General features: G+C 42.1%; 1 protein-coding gene across 1 annotated transcript in view; it reads left to right on the top strand.

Moving 5' to 3' along the window:
• The first annotated feature begins 917 nt into the window (after positions 1-917).
• LOC108295329 (ATP-binding cassette sub-family D member 3-like) overlaps positions 918-5438 on the top strand; it is a 15058-nt gene continuing 10537 nt past the window's right edge. The window contains exon 1 of the mRNA XM_017517468.2: positions 918-922. The gene's annotated coding sequence lies outside the window, so the exon portion shown is untranslated. The remainder of the gene's footprint in view (positions 923-5438) is intronic.

Here is a 5438-nt window from a genome sequence, read left to right as displayed (position 1 = left end):
CTGTATACCAGTAATACATTCTTCTAAAAGTTCAGAGAAACTGTAGCTCGTTAGTCCAGGGATATAAGGTCATCCTGGCTGGCTTTTGAAATTTCCTTTTGTCTCACTTAGGCTATTCTTTCTGAAATAGCTGAAGGTATTAGAAATGATCCATTCAAATTTTATTTTATTTTATTTTATTTTATTTTATTTTATTTTTGAGATGGAGTCTTGCTCTGTTGCCCGGGTTGGAGTGCAGTGGCACGATCTCGGCTCACTGCAATCTCCACCTCCTGGGTTCAAGCTATTCTCCTGCCTCAGCCTCCTGAGTAGCTGGGATTACAGGCGTGTGCCACCACGCCTAGCTATTTTTTGTATTTTTAGTAAAGACGGGGTTTCACCATGTTGGTCAGGCTTGTCTTGAACTCCTGACTTTGTGATACGCCCACCCCAGCCTCCCAAAGTGCTGGGATTACAGGCATGAGTCACCACACTTGGCCTGTCATTTTTATTCTTTATTCTGTTCTTGCCCTTTTTCTTCATTATTATATGTGTGTTTTTGTTTCAAGGTTCAGTATCTACTACTGAAAGTTACTTCGAATTTTTAAGTTTTCCTAATATAAACAAGCATTTGAAAGAAACTACTTTAATTTTTATGATGACTAAACTGGTTCCAAACCAAAAACATGCACTAAACACTACATATTAAGAATGAGATCAGCCTGGGCAACATAGCAAGACCCTTTCTCTACAGAAAATTTAAAAATTATCTGGATGTGATGGCACATGCCTATAGTCCTAGATACAGGGAGGCAGAAAGATTGCTTGAGCCCAGAAGTTTGAGGCTGCAGTGGGCTGTGATCACACACCATGGCACTCCAGGGTAGGTGACGGAGTGAGATCCTAAAAATAAATAAATAAATAAAAATAAAAAAGAATGGTAGTTGAGTACCTTGCTTGTCAAGAGGGGCAACTTCATAAGGAGTCATTTTTTAAATTATATACTCCATAGTTTGAATAGATCCAAGCAAGAGATTCTCCTCTCCCCCTGCAGATTATTAGGCCTTAGGGAGATTGGAGAAAACTATAGCCAAAGAAAGAAAGCAAAAGAAATGGCTATGGCATCATTTCTGACCCATTATCCTCAGGTTATATTCTCCCTTTTTGTTACCTCTGAGTCCCTGATTCTGCAGGTTATTTTTTTCCAAAATCATACCCACTCTACATGAAGTTAATATTAACCTAATAGGGTTCTTGCTTGGCCAGTGCTGTAACATGAGATGAATCTATTGTGAAGAATAAATTATAAATGAGAGAAATATTAGCTATATTCAAAATGGAAATTAGACTGAAGGAGTGAAAATTTGAAATGATTAGGCATTTCTAGAGTGAATTTAGAAGATGACTATAGAAATAACTGCAAATCAAGAACTGTAAAACAACTTTAAATTTCTGTACTATGTCTTCAGAGAAAATGGAAGGATATGGTTCACAAGTGGACATGATAGAAACTCAGAGAATGAATAATGAATGTACTTCAACCAAGGAACTCTGTTTGTGTGGCATAAAAGTACAGAAGGGATAATTTTTATTTGAAGATTAGGAATTCAAAGGTGTGCCTAGAGCATTGGGAGGTTATCTTGGGAGAGTAAGTGGGGCTGAGAGGATGAATCTTATAAAAGCCAGATGATAGGCCGGGTACGGTGGCTCACGCTTATAAACCCAGCGCTCTGGGAGGCTGAGGTGGGTAGATCACCTGAGGTCAGGAGTTCCAGACTAGCCTGGCGAACATGGTGAAACCCCATCTCCACTAAAAATACAAAAATTAGCTGGGTGTGGTGGTGCACACTTGTAATCCCAGCTACTTGGGAGGCTGAGGCAGGAGAATCATTTGAACTCGGGAGGCGAAGGTTTGCAGTGAGCTGAGATTGCACCACTGTACTCCAGCCTGGGTGAAAGAGTGAGACTGTCTCAAAAAAGAACCAAAAAACAAAACAAAACAAAAAACGACAGATGATCCAGGCTGGGCTTGATGGCTCATGCCTGTAATCCCAGCACTTTGGGAGGCCGAGGCAGGTGGATCACCTGAGATCCGGAGTTTAAGACCAGCTTGGCCAACATGGTGAAACCCCGTCTCTACTAAAAATACAAAAATAATCAGCTGAACTTGGTACTATGTGCCTGTAGTCTCAGCTACTCGGGAGACTGAGGCAGGAGAATTGCTTCAACCTGGGTGGCAGAGGTTACAGTGAGCCGAGATCATGCCACTACACTCCAGCCTGGGCAATAGAGCAAGACCCTGTCTCAGAAGGGAAAAAAAAAAGATCCATAATAGAGGTGTTTCGGAAATGGGGAAAGCTCACCTGTGACACTGCTGCTTATATAATTGGAGCATGGCCAAGCCATTGGCAGGGTGTGTCTCCAGACGTAAGCAAATGTCTGGAGAATTGAATATGATGTGTAAAAGAGAGACTGTTGTTTTGTTTCAGAGCAGGGAAAGGAGAAGGCCAATGCCACAAATACTAATGTTGGTGAAGTTAGGTAAAGATTGTACATGGGTTTTGATTCTACTGTCCTTTCAGTTTTTTGGTAGGATTGAAAATTACCAAAGTAGAAAGTTTGGGGGAAAACAGACTTGAAAGGCCTAGCCACTTAAAACAGTGAATCGGCCAGGGTTGTGCCATCTAATGTCCCAAGATGGGATATCTTGTGTTTCTGACCAAAAGTTAACTTCTTCACTCCATGTTTCTTGCTCTTCCTATTTAGTAACAAGTTTTCTTATTTTGAATTATGAAAAAGTATATATGATAGAAAAGTGGAATATTAAACAGAAATTGGGCCAAACCCCTTTGCCAGAGATACCACTGCTACAAAATTTTTAGTGTTTTTTAAGTCTACTTTTGTAAATCTTTTTTACCTTAGATTGGCAACCATGCCCCTTTCTCAAATTCCCTGAGATCTCTGGAATCCCTTTTCTTACAATTGATCAGTACTTTTCTGTCTCTGTCTCCTTTCCTGTCCAGTACAGAGTACATGATCCGCAGCCTGGCACATAGGAGATGAGACATAGATATATTTCTATCGTTTTTCCTTTTTTTTTTTTTCTTTTCTTTTTTTGAGATGGAGTTTTGCTCTTTTTGCCCAGGCTAGAGTGCAATGAATGGTGCAATCTCGGCTCACCGTAACCTCTGCCACCCTCTGCCACCTATGTTCAAGCGATTCTCCTGCCTCAGCCTCCCGAGTAAGGGGATTACAGGCATGTACCACCATGACTGGCTAATTTTGTATTTTTAGTAGATACGGGGTTTCTCCATGTTGGTCAGGCTGGTCTTTGAACTCCTGGCGTCAGGTGACCACCTGCCTTGGCCTCCCAAAGTGCTGGGATTACAGGCGTGAGCCACCATGCCCAGCCAAGATGTATTTTTAAGGAATGAACAGTTCAGCCCTTCCTCTTAACTTCCTTTTCCGCTTTTTACCTAAATCCCAACCCAGCTGTTTGCCTTGGCAAACTACTCTTCTCAGCACAGCTGAAAAACATCAGATGGGCTCACAGCATGAATTAGCAATCATTTTACTAAATTTTATCCTTCTCTCATTTGTCTGACAATCATTTTAAAACTACTGATCTTGGGTTTTCTACCCCATTACTTACTCCACTACACTTGGCAGAATAATTCGCCTTCTACTTTTCAAAGAAAGATAGGCTATTATTTCAGTTAAATGACAGCTAATTTTTACTGAGTGCTTAATCGATGACAGACAGTATACCTGGCACCTTACACAGTGATCTCATTTCATCCTCATAACAGTCCTGTGAGGTAAGAACTGGGAATGCCCTCCCCCCACCTTTTTTTTTTTGAGACAGAGTCTCATTCTGTCAGCCAGCCTGGAGTGCAGTGGCAGGATCTCAGCTCACTGTAACCTCTGCCTCCCAAGTTTAAGAGATTCTCCTGCCTCAGCCTCCCAAGTAACTGGGATTATAGGCACCCACCACCATGCTTGGCTAATTTTTTTTTTTTTTTTTTTTTAGTAGAGATGGGGTTTCATCATGTTAGCCAGGCTGGTCTCGAGCTCCTGACCTCAAGTGATCTGCCTGCCTCGACCTCCCAGTGTGCTGGGATTGCAGGCTGAGTCACCATGCCTGGCCAGAATGCCCCATTTTATAGAGGAAATTGAACTTTTGTGCAGCTCAGTAGCTGGCCAAAGACAGCTAGTAAACGTTAAAACTGGTGGGGGGTGGCACTTTGTCAAGCTTAGGCAAGCAGTATGGGTGCAGTGTGCATATGCTTATTCACTTTACAACGAGCTTGTCCAACCTGTGGCTCACAGACACATGCAACCCGGGACAGCTTTGAATGCAACCCAACACAAATTCATAAACCTTCTTAAAACATTATAAGATTTTTGTGTGTGTGATTTTTTTTTAAACTCAGATATCGTTAGTGTTAGTATATTTTATGTGTAGCCCAAGACATTTCTTCTTCCACTGTGGCCCAGGGAAACCAAAAGATCAGACACTCCTGCTTTACAGCTTTCTTGTATTGTGGCATTAAGTAGCTGGCAGCTAGTGGGGGAGAGAGAGAGATGATGAGAAAATGTCCATGTCATATGATAAGCGTGGTGATGAAGGTATGCAGAGAGTCTTTTGGGAGCAGAGAGGAGAGGCATTGGTGGAATGCCCTCAGATAACCATTCCTCTTAATTAAATGCACACCACTCTGTCCTGACCTCCCTACTTCACTGTCTGTGGAGGATATGTCATCCTTCTTGAGAAAGGCTAATATCACCATCTGTGTTTATGGACCCTCTGTCCTCTGACTTCGTCACATGCTTTTCCTTCAGTTACATGCCCTTCCCCAGCCCTCACCCACATTTAACCTCTTCTAGTCCTTCTCTTGAGGAAAGACATTTTTCACGTCTCTTTCATCTAAAAAGCAAACTCTGCCTTAGTCAAAGCTTCTCTGTGGTCTGTACCTTTCATTTTCTGCACAGTTGAACTTCCTCAAAGTCTATACTTGCTGCCTCCCCTTCCTTACCTCATACAAATGGGTAGAAAGCTGTTTTAGTCATTCATTTATTGGATATTTGAGTGCTACCCATATGTAAGTATTCAGTATGTAGTAGTGATTAAAACAGTCTCTGCTTTTCTGATTTTTTTTTTTTTTTTTTTTGAGACAGTCTCACTGTGTTACCCAGGCTGGAGTACAGTGGCACAATCTTAGCTCACTGCAACCTCCTCCTCTCGGGTACAAGTGGTTCTCATTCCTCAGCCTCCCAGGTAGCTGGGACTACAGGCATGCACCACCACGGCTGGCTAATTTTTATATTTTTAGTAGATAGGTTTCACCATATTGGCCAGGCTGGTCTCGAACTCCTGGCCTCAAGTGATCGGTCTTCCTCAACCTCCCAAAGTGCTGGGATTATAGTCATGAGCCACTGCGCTCCACCCCAGCTTTTTT

Source organism: Cebus imitator, unplaced genomic scaffold, assembly GCF_001604975.1.
Source record: "Cebus imitator isolate Cc_AM_T3 unplaced genomic scaffold, Cebus_imitator-1.0 Scaffold633, whole genome shotgun sequence".
NCBI classification, from domain to species: Eukaryota; Metazoa; Chordata; class Mammalia; order Primates; family Cebidae; genus Cebus; species Cebus imitator.
The sequence above is the reverse complement of the archived record's forward strand: the minus strand, read 5'-3'. Positions and strand labels throughout refer to the sequence as shown.